The sequence below is a fragment of the Mytilus californianus genome, unplaced genomic scaffold (assembly GCF_021869535.1).
Source record: "Mytilus californianus isolate M0D057914Y unplaced genomic scaffold, xbMytCali1.0.p SCAF_2, whole genome shotgun sequence".
NCBI lineage: Eukaryota > Metazoa > Mollusca > Bivalvia > Mytilida > Mytilidae > Mytilus > Mytilus californianus.
In genome coordinates, this window is record NW_026262668.1 from 122,085,775 (window position 1) to 122,097,601 (window position 11,827).

Sequence of the window (11,827 nt, forward strand, 5' to 3'; positions counted from 1 at the left end):
AACTAAATTCCCTTATGGTTGGCTCAATTTGTAAAAGCTCACATTGCATACATTTTATCACTAGTCTAATTGATCCTGAAATTATATTAAGACCTTTCATTATGAACAATTATACAACTAGAAAACTAAAACCTCAGCAAGGAAGGGCTCTGCTTGCACATTTTGTTTGAGGCAGAAAAGCAAATACAGTAATTAATACTGATACAAAGGAAGTAATAACATATTCATAGTGTATTAATTTTGGACAATTAAGATATATGTTAAAATCTGAGTACTATAAATTCTGAATATATTTTGGCAGGTATTTCATAAAAGGTGACAGAAAGATAATTTTTGACACAGGAAATCAATTTGAAACAGAAAATTATACCCTTTTCATTTTCATTGAAATCCTAACATCCAATTTTTTTTTTTAATTTGTGGGGTTTTTATTAACAAAAATTGAGTTTATAAAACAAATTTGAATACAGGTATCCATTTGGAATAGTGTATACATATATATCAATTGATTTTGTGCAAGTTTGGCAAATTTTGATTTTTTTAACAAAAATCCATTTTTTTTTAAATTTCACAATAATCAAAAAGTTTTGTCCCCTAGAATCAGTTTGGAATAACTATTATATCAGAATCTCAAATATCAAATTTCATTGAAATCCTAAGACAAAAAAGTGTTTCTCAATTTTGTTTCTAATTTTCACAAAAAATTAATATGCACAGATATATACGTTTTATGTAGCACAAATGTGCATAATTTAAATTTTCTACCAAATCTTTTGGAGTTTTTGCGTTTACAAAATTGTTGACAGACGGAAGGACAAAGTGAAAACTATAGGGCTCTTGCAATCTTGATGGGGATTCTAAAAAGAAATTTTTAGACATTGTACATTACGATTAATATTACAAATTTCCTGACTTAATTGAAAATAAAATGAAAATGAAACTTGTAAATAAATTAAAGCAATTTAAACGGCCTTATATACAGGTGGCTGATATTGTATGTTCTAATGAAAATAAATGTGGTCAAAGTGAAAAAAAAATATCTTTTAACACCTGAAAAGTGAGCATGAATCATTTTGACACCTTTATACCTGACACATACAAAATGTTCACATTTCTCATTGTGAAACATTCATTTTGAAACTGAACTTTTTATAGAGACATCTTCATTTATAACAAAATAAACAATAAATGTAATTGACACCTGCACATTTATATTAGATGATGTACATTATTACTGGAAAGCTGAAAATTTTAACATGACACCATTACTGTGAAACTGATTATTCACTGGGAAAATTTTACATTTTTAAGAGACACTTTCACTTAGAATTTTGAAGTGACATCTTCACTGTGAAATCAAACATTTTTAAATGAAATTATAAGCATTTTAAAATAATATAACTGTCCCAATTTTTTCAATGACTGCTTCACTTACTGGTAATACAATAAACAAACCCCTTTGGAAATCAAACATTTTAAGCAACACTCTCTAAATGGTTAATTGAACATTTTTCATTTTTGATGCTGTTTATACTGGGACACTGAACACATCACATGATGAAACCTTATTTCATTAGGAATTAAAATTACATATTTTTTAGTCAACACCTTCATGAAGTGATATTGAAACCACACTTTTGTAACATAAAATAATGTCCCGCATGAAATATTGTTTGCAAACAGACACAATTTCATGACCATGAAATAGTTTCAATATACACAAAATATAATTTTGGATAACTTCCCTTTTTGATACAAAATTCCATTACTATCCATCTATTTAGCTATCAAATGTTGTCCAATATAGAAGAAATTTGTATTACATTTTGTCTTTCTCTGGACATTTTTCACAGATGGAGACAAAATATCATGATTCATTATTATGAAATATTGTCTTGGTGGACAATATTTCATAGGACAAAATTTTGCTTAACATTTTCACTTGAAAGTTGGACATTTTTGCCTTACACTATTACTGGGAAACTGACATCCTCATTGAGAAACTGATAAAGTATATCAGGTCCCAATATTACTTTTATTATATTGAAACCTTAAATTGACAGATTTACACCAGTGTAATATTCTGTACAAATGGGTCCCTGAACAATCCAAAGGATAATATATTTATTTCTATGTACTATACTAACATTTAGAACTTGATCTGTAAGGATCAATGGAAAATAATAGTACAATCAAGGATCAGTATAGTAAATCCTTATCCTTGGTACAATTTACATGTTCATATACAATTATTATATTAAAGATTCATAGATATGAACAAGAACACATAAAGGACATGATCAAACATATAAATTTTCTTGATCCCCCACAGGATTTCACTATCTTTATTTTATCTCCCACCCCCTTAAAAAAATTTTTTTTTTAAATGTGATCCCCCCCCTCTATTAAACATTCCAAAATTTTAACATGCAAAACACTTACCTTAGATGCACATGATATGTAAGATATACTTGATGATTCAAAAGTTCACAAAAGTTTCATTAGAGATAAAAAAAAAAAAATGACCCCCCCTACAGGTAAAAAATTATAAGTCCCTTAATATGGTAAAATATGTTGCAATATAAAAGAATTTTAATAACAAATCATACACACAAAATAAAAGATGGACTTTATGCCAAGTACACGTGGAAAGACCATATAAATAACATTCTAAATTTTAATATACTACTAACTCTAGGATACTTGTTATTAACTATAATCTCTTAATTGTGTTATTTTTTTTAGTCTAAAATACGAATATTAGGACTTTTGCCCACAGGCACTTGTCTCTGAATTTTTTTTACCTATAAACATTAATTATATAGGAAGTTCTGGATTTTAAAAAAAACGACAAATGCCTGTGCTTTTGGCCCAAACATTACTTTATGTAAAAAATTACAATCATGTCCTATTTTGTGACACTATAATGACGGACAATACAAAGTATACAAATTGATTTCTTTTTATATCACCAAGTGTTGATACTTCTTATTCTCTTATTCTATTATATAATTACCTTACAGTCAGACCTTTGTGCTTTTGGATTTCCCGCTTTACATTGATAAAGTTCTCTCCCCTTCGGTCTCCCCTGAAACCGAAAGCAAATAGAGGAAAACTTACACATTATACAATGTCAGCTTCATATAATATTGAAGATTACGAACTGTTTCATGCGCGGAGTATGTGATTAAAAATATTCAAATTATAGTTACACAACAAAATTATTTTTTTAAATTTGCAGATTTATTGAATGGTGATATTTACATGAAAACAAAAAAAGACAACATGCAGTGATTAAAAATGTGTACATTGATATTTATTAAGTTAATTTATGTTGTTGAGAACAGTTGCTGTCAACTGTTCTCTAAAGGTTTCAATTGTTTGACATGCTACCACAACTTGTGGTAACATGTTCCATTGGATTATTATTTGTGGAAAAAAATGACAATTTGTAACTCTTTTGAGGTGGATATTTGCCGAAATGATTGGTTATGTGATTTTCTTGTTCTGTAGTACCTCAGTGTTGGTAGAAGGACTAGCGAAGGAATTGCAATTAGTCCATGGGTGACTTTGTAGAACCTAATCAGTCTGATTTTGAGGCGGCGCTCAGCAAGTGAGGGCCATTGGAGATTGTTTATCATGGATGTAACACTACTGGTGTTGTACTGAGTTGTTACATACATTTATAATGGACAGCACGCCTCTGTACCATTTCTAATTTATTTTTGTATTCTGTTGTGTGGATCCCATAAACTACAGGATTATTCAAGTTTTGGTTTCACTATGGATTAGTATGCACGGGATTTGATATTGGTATTAGATACTTTTAGGTTTCTCTTCAGGAAGCCAAGAGATTTGTTTGCATTTGATATGATGTTGTCATAGTGATTGTTCCATTTTAAATTTGACTGTAAGGTTACGCCAAGATATTTTGCTGACGTTACTGGTTTACAAGTATGGTTATGCAGGATGTAATCGTGTTTGAATGGTTTCTTTTTCTGTGTGATAGTTAAAATAGTGCATTTTCCAGCCTGAGGATGGAAGGCCACGAGCAAATCAGCCTCCCATTTAGCAGTCGCATTTACATCCGCTTGTAGTTTAGTGCAATCTTGTTGGCATGTTATTTCACGGTATATAATGCTTTCATCAGCGAAGAGTCGTAATTTGCTGTAATCGAGGTATTCTGGAAAATCGTTTATATATATCAAAAAGAGTATAGGCCCAAGGACAGTTCCTTGGGCACACCTGATGTAACTGGTACTGTGTTTGATTTTATTCTATCTATAACCACTGTTTGTCACTGTGTACGGTCTTATAAGAAAGCCTGAATCCATTTAGAGTGTTGTCATGAATACCATAGTATATTTAAGTTTGTAGAGTAAACGTTTGTGGGGTACTTTATCGAAGGCTTTGCCGGCAAAATCAATAATAATGAGGTCTGTTTTTTGTATTTTTGCTGTTGTTGTTATGAAGTTCTTGTATAAATTGAATGAGTTGTGATTCGCATGATGTCGATTTACGGAAACCATATTGACGATCGTAAAGGATGTTATTTGCCTCCAAATAGTCCATGATGTTATATTACTTGTGACACTTGTCACGATGTGCTCCATCAATTTACAACAAATACAAGTTAGTGAAATTTATCTATAATTTTCAGCCTTGTATCGTTCGCCCTTTTTTAAATGCTGGTGCAACAATTGCATGTTTCCAGTCTTTTGGTGTTTTGCCTGTTTCAAGAAATTTGGTAAAAATGATGGTTAAGATTGGTGCGATTTGTGCTTTTAGCTTCTTTGCGTGTCGGTCATTAGGTGTTTACCGGTTTAGCGGGAAAATGTATGTTTAATCATTGTACTTTATTTATTTCTTGTATTTCCTGTCTATTTGCATGATTTGTATTAGTTTTATTCGCTAACCGAGTCCTTGCACATGCACTTGTCTCTGAAAAAAAATACCTTTATATTATAATGTGTTATATATTAAGCATAAAGGTAATTTTTGACCAATTATGAACAATGGAAATGAGACCAGGTCAGGGTAATATGAGCCCTATATGACGGACGCCCAACAATCATCCGCTATACACCCGATGTAGTTGATCTATTACTTTAAAAAGTACTTGATAAATAAATCTATTCACGATCGAACACCTTAACATTCAGCAATAAATCGGCCAAAATATGAAGCAGGCATAATGTATATGTATATAAATACAGATATAAGCACTCATTGAAATGTTGGCCGTTATTCGAAGACATGACTTTATCAATATATCTGAAAGTTAAGTTAAGGAACTTTGCAAGATGCTTTTTCGTTTTGTCTTATATGAGTACAAAAACAAAACGGCCAGTAGAGGTGCACAATTGGTTTCCACTGGAATACCGACTGTCTGCTGAAATATCAATCAATCAAACTCAACAAATATGTTTATACGTGTTGACAAAAAAGTCCAGTATTTGGATAAGTGTATTAGTTGTGGAAAGTAGTGTGATTCTTCACGATTCTTGACCGGAATAAGGAATTTGCATCTACGTTTCCGATTTTTTTGTAGAAAAGCTCTGTTTAATGAGACGATGTAGTCGATCTATAAATTGGTGATGGGGGAATAGTAGAAAAATCAAAAGTTTGATATTTATTTACTGCAATTCTGTAATTTTGAAGCAGATCCTTAGAATTTTTAAGAATCCACATCTGATTGACATCGGTAGTTGAAAACACCTCATCACTGTGACAATATTTCTGAAGGCCATTTTTTACTGCAGAAAAATTGGTGGTTAGAACTTTTAGATTTTTTTCAGGTATCCAGCATAAAAAACAACATTGTTAGAGGCTTTGTCTGCTAAAATAACAACATATTTGTCGTGCAGAGAAAAATAAAGCATCCACAACCTCGGAGATTTTGAATGCTCCTTTGAATGCATGACCGAACAGCTATAATTATACAGTCAATAAAGTGTCCAGTTTTAGTTTATCTTGCTTGCGCTTTACACATTTTCTGGTACAGTCCTCATTCGCAGTAACCTCACGTTCTTCTTTAAGTTGGTGGGCTGGGGAATTTAGTATTTAATTTCGGGCCTTTGGCCAACAAACCTTTTAAGTTGTTTTATACTGTTCATGAGTTATGCCCCTTTATAAACATAAAAATTGCTGAATTTTTCGTTTCCGTTCTCTAACTTTAGTTTGCCTCAACCAAATGTTATGAAACGTTTACACAATGCTTATAATTACAAAACGGTCTTAACTACGTGAATCCTACATCTGTATGTGGAAGTTGACTCATGCATATTTACAAGGGGGGGCATATGGGGCCAATAGATACATTCTCCATTTATTTTCTTTATACAAGCTTCTCAGTGTAAGACATTTATATAGAGACAAACATCACAACTTTGAATAAGTGATTTTAGCCCAAAATGTTTTAGCTTGTGTTTAAACACTTTTAACAAAGAAGAAACCAAGGGACTGAAAAAAAAAACAACAACACAAGGATTGAAATGTAGAACGTGTCATTATTTTCACATTATTATTTCACCAAAAAAAAAAAAATTAAATCACCCCTTCCTGCTTATGAAATTGTCAGAAAAAATGTACTTCTTCTAAGGTACTTCTGACAATCAAAGTATTTTCGAAATCAGTAATGGAAAGACTGGAAGAGTTGTGTGCATAGTATCATGGTGAACAAAAACTTGAGGCTCTTAAGAGCCTGTGTCGCTCACCTGTATATACTGTGGTTTTGGAAATCATGTAAAATAAGGTTAAAATCATAATAAATAGTATTAGATACCCAAATAATGATTGAGGCCAAGTTTGGTTTTATTCGAGTAGTTAAATTTAACGCAGGTCATCCCATTGTAGTTTTACAATAGTTACTAAAGACCCCTTATCATTATTTAAATTAGTTTTCAAGTTGTGACCATTTGAAATTGTTTTTTTACAATTTTCCCATAGACTTCTATAGTAAACCCCTATGTTCTATTTTTAGCCATGGCGGCCATATTGGCTGGATGACAGGGACATCGGATACATTTTTCAATCAAGATACCTATTGAAAATTGTGGCTTAGTTTAATTTTTTTTGGCCAAGTAGATTAAGTGGAGAAGACTTTTGTAAAAGATTACAAAAATTTACGAAAAATTGTGAAAAATTGACTTTAAAGGGCAATAACTCCTGAAGGGGTCAATTGACAATTTTGATCATTGTTTGACTTACTTGTAGAGCTTACTTTGCTGAACATTTTTGCTGTTTACAGTTTATCTCTATCTATTATAATATTCAAGATCATAGCCAAAAACTGCAACATTTCCTTAAAATTACCAATTCAGGGGCAGCAACCCAAAAACAGGTTTTCTGATGCGTCTGAAAATTTCAGGGCAGATAGACAACATTTTCACCCTGTCAGATTTGCTCTAAATGCTTTAGTTTCAGAGATATAAGCCAAAAACTGCATTTTACCCCCATGTTCTATTTTTAGCCATGGTGGCCATCTTGGTTGATGGGCAGGGTCATCGGATACATTTTTAAACAAGATACCCTAAGAATGATTTAGGCCAAATTTTGTTTTATTTGGCCCAGTAGTTTCAGAGGAGAAGATTTTTGTAAAAGTTAATGGACGACGACCGACAAGGACGACGGATGCCAAGTGATGAGAAAAGCTAACTTAGCCCTTTTAGGCCAGGTGATCTAAAAAACTTGATATATCACGCTTGCATTAAATTCAGAAAGATAATTGTTTTTTTTTCAGTTGATAAAAAAAGCTTGTCTCCCTAAATTTACTTGTAAATGGTTGCTTTTAGGAGTATTTCTATATCAAAACATTGGTATGCAATTTTTCTAACTCATCTTAGGATCACTTATTAATATTTGATGAAAAAAAATTATACGACATTGAAGAGGAGCAGTTTTATATCATTTTCATGATACTGCTATAAGAATTGTATTCAATAGCCCAAAGATGGAGAATTTCTCAATATTGATACAAATTCATTTGATATTTCAATTTTAGAAGGGGTACTGATTTTTAACATCTTCTTTTTGATGAGATTGGAAATAGAAATCTTCAAAGGAAGGTGTAGTATATTTTTTATGGAAGTTTGACTGAAGAATTTCCAGAAAGAGGCATTGAAAATGCACTTTTTCAACAACAAAATATAAATAACTTTACTTTTATCTAAATTGGTGTTCATTCTTCATTGTGAAATAAAAAATCCTGCCATATTCAAATACAATTACAAATACCTTACACTGTTAAATAGCAATACAATGGGGAATAAACAAATAAATGACCATGCAGTTTAGAGTGATGTATATTTGTTTATTGTTTCCAGCAAATTGATTATAATTGTAACTTAAAAAATTAACCTAAATTATAGAATAATATCAGATGATTATAACACTGATTTTACAAGTAAATAGATCATGCTTGCATTTTTATACATTATTTTGTTTTTTGTCTTTTCTTTGCAACAAAATGCATCTTATCAATCCTTAATAACTCATCTTTGAGAGTATTTATGTAGTGTATACTATTCAGGTCAAGTGAATCAAGTTAGTTGTGTAATACAGTGTGTATTTAATTATGTAACACAAGAGATATTAACTGTGGTCAATCAAGATTGTATTAAAGATAAGTTGATTCCAATTAATACTCCCACCTTTGAGTGAAATTGTTTGTAAATAAAGATAATTGTCTATCATACTGTATTGTGTTAGTACTCCTACTTGCCTAAGGAAAGAATTTGAATAATAGCATTTCAAATAAAATGCTTCGCTGAGCGCAGCTGGATACGACCGCAGAGGTCCAACCCTGAACAGTTGGGGCAAAAATGGACACAATATTCGTGCTTGATACATGTCTGAATTTGGATTGTAAATAAATATTTGACACATAATAGGTTTTTGACACTGAATAACTGTAGTCAAAGAATTTAGAATTGGTTATATGATTTGAATTTATATTCAATTTTTTGCTTTTGTGCAATACACTATATATACTGTTACAAAATTGAACCCCCCCCCAAAAAAAAATTTACCTTCCTTTTTTTTTGCTTTTGTGAAATACACTATGCTGTTGTGTATTGACTCAAAATAGAAATAAAAATCTCCCCCCCCCAAATTTTTTAGACCCCCTTATGATTCATCACCCCCAAACTCAATCTCAGCCTTCCCTTTGTGGTATGGTACCTTGCAGTACAATTTCAGAGAGATTCATACACTTGAACACAAATATTGTCTGGAAACTAGGAAAATGCTTGTTTTTTATGGCCCCTTTTTGGCCCCAAATTCCTAAACGTTTAGGGCAATTACCCCCACACTCAAACTCAGTTTTCCCTTTGTGATATGGAACCTTGTAGTACAATTTCATAAAGATCCATACACTTACACACAAGTTATTGTCATGAAACTAGAAAAATGCGTTTTTGCCCCTTTTTTGGCCCCTAATTCATAAAATTTTGAGGCAATAACCCCCAAAATCAATCCCAGCATCTCCCTTTGTGATATGGAACCTTGTAGTACAATGTCAGAGAGATCCATACACTAACACACAAGTTATGGTCTGGAAGTTACAAAAATGCTTATTTTTGGCCCTTAATTCCTTAACTGTTGGTACCATAACCCCCAAAATCAATCCCGACCTTCCTTTTGTGGTATTGAACCTTATGGTACAATTTCATAGAGATCAATTCACTTAAACTAAAGTTATTGTGCGAAAACCAATGTGTCATACCAATATACGACCGCAAAATTATTTTGCGGTCGTAAAAAAAAAGAGTGTGCTCTGAAGCTGTCAGCTGTGGTTGACTGTACTGTGGCTATTGGTTGCATGTTCCTTGAAAGATGGTGTGTGGAAAAAAAGACCATTTATATGTTTCCTTTGTGGTTCGTATATGTCTATAAGTATTTGTGTGGTTTTGTCTTGTTCTACTATGAACTGACTTTATTGCATGCCTATTAGTTGCATCTGCATAAGACATCTTACAAATTCAAAATACAAACCATTTCCTATTTCTTTTATGTAAAAAAATCTTTTAATTGCAAAGGCACTTTCTAATAATTGCATAAAAAACTGTATGAAAAAAATGCAAACTCTTCTAAGTGTTATGATAAGAATGCATTTTTGAGAATTTTACTCATTAAACTTTCATCAAACAATGTTTTGTTATCAACATTAGCATATATCTTTTGAGTTCTTAGAACAAAAGACAATTACTGTTTTTAGGAGGATCATATTTGCAGCATGTTACGTATGTAAACCAGTTGACATTTAATTCTTCTAATATGTTATAACCCTCTCTATTATTGTATTCACCTTGTCTATTCATCCTATTAGATCAGCAAATATTTTTATCCTACTTTTCTGAGGTTCAACTGAACAGAATGGCTTTACATTGGGTCAGCAGCTTGATGTTGATGAGTTATAATGTTTAATTACTTTTAAATGCAACAGGCCTAAAAGGCCATGTGAACTTTTGTCTAAATGTTCCTTAGAGTATCTAGTTTAGGAATTGTAAAACCCTAATTTGGTTTATCAACAAACATGTTGTACTGTTACAACACTGTCCCAGATTAGGGGGAGTGTTTGGCGCGCCAGTAAACAGGTTTAACCCCGCCACATTCTTATGTCAGGAGCCTGTTGTTCAGTGGTTGTCATTGGTTCATATCTGTCATATTTGTTTTTCGTAAATTGTTTTGTTATAAATTAGGCCATTAGTTTTCTCAATTGAATTGTTTCATATTCTTTTATAGTCGTCTATACAGTATGGGTTTTTCTCATTGTTGAAGGCCTTACGGTAGCATATAATTGCTTACACCCACTTCATTTGAACTTTGGTGGATAGTTGTCTCACTGGCAATCATACCACATCTACTTATTTTTTTAATGGCTGATGTTGCTAAAAATGAAACATAGGGGTAAAATGCAGTTTTGGGCTTATGTCCCAAAACTAAAGCAGTAAGAGCAAATCTGACATGGTGTAGAATTGACCAGAATGTCAATCTCCTGCAAAATTTTCAGAAAAATCTGACAACCCTGACTTATTTAACACGTAGCAAATTAAGACTCTTTGCTGATGACAGCATCATATATAGAGAAATCAAATCTCAATCAGACTGCAACAAATTACAAGAAGATCTAGACATTGCAGCAAAGTGGGAAGCAGATTGGCTTTCCACCCAGACAAATGCACCAAACTCTCAATTTCACATAAAAAGAAACCATATATATATATATGATTACATCCTACATAACCACATTTTTGAATCCCTTACATCTGCTAAATATCTGGGCATTACTCTACAATCAAATCTGAAATGGAACCTACATTATTACAACATTATCTCAAACGGAAATAAATCTTTAGGATTCCTTAAAAGAAATTTAAAAATATCAAACAGAGACATTAAATCCAGAACATATCAAGCAATAGTCAGACCTAAATTAGAATACAGCTGCAGTTTATGGGACCCTCACAGTCAAAAGATGCTACTCCAAAAATAGAAATGGTTCAAAGACTAGCAACTAGGTACATTTGTAATAACTACCACAACACCAGTAATGTTACAAATATGATGAACAAATTAAAACTACCTACATTAGCTGAATGGCGCCTTAAAACACGTCTTATAATATTTTTTAAAGTTATTCACGGCCTTATTGCCATACCATCTGAAATTTTATTACCAACAGACAATTATATATAAATCATATGAGGTATTTATGACGGACTATTTTATCAGATCCAGAATTTTATAAGTAATTTGTAAGAAAGTAAAGGACCAATGCACTATTTCAGTACAGGTTTTTCCTAAAGTAATTGAATGTATCAATCAG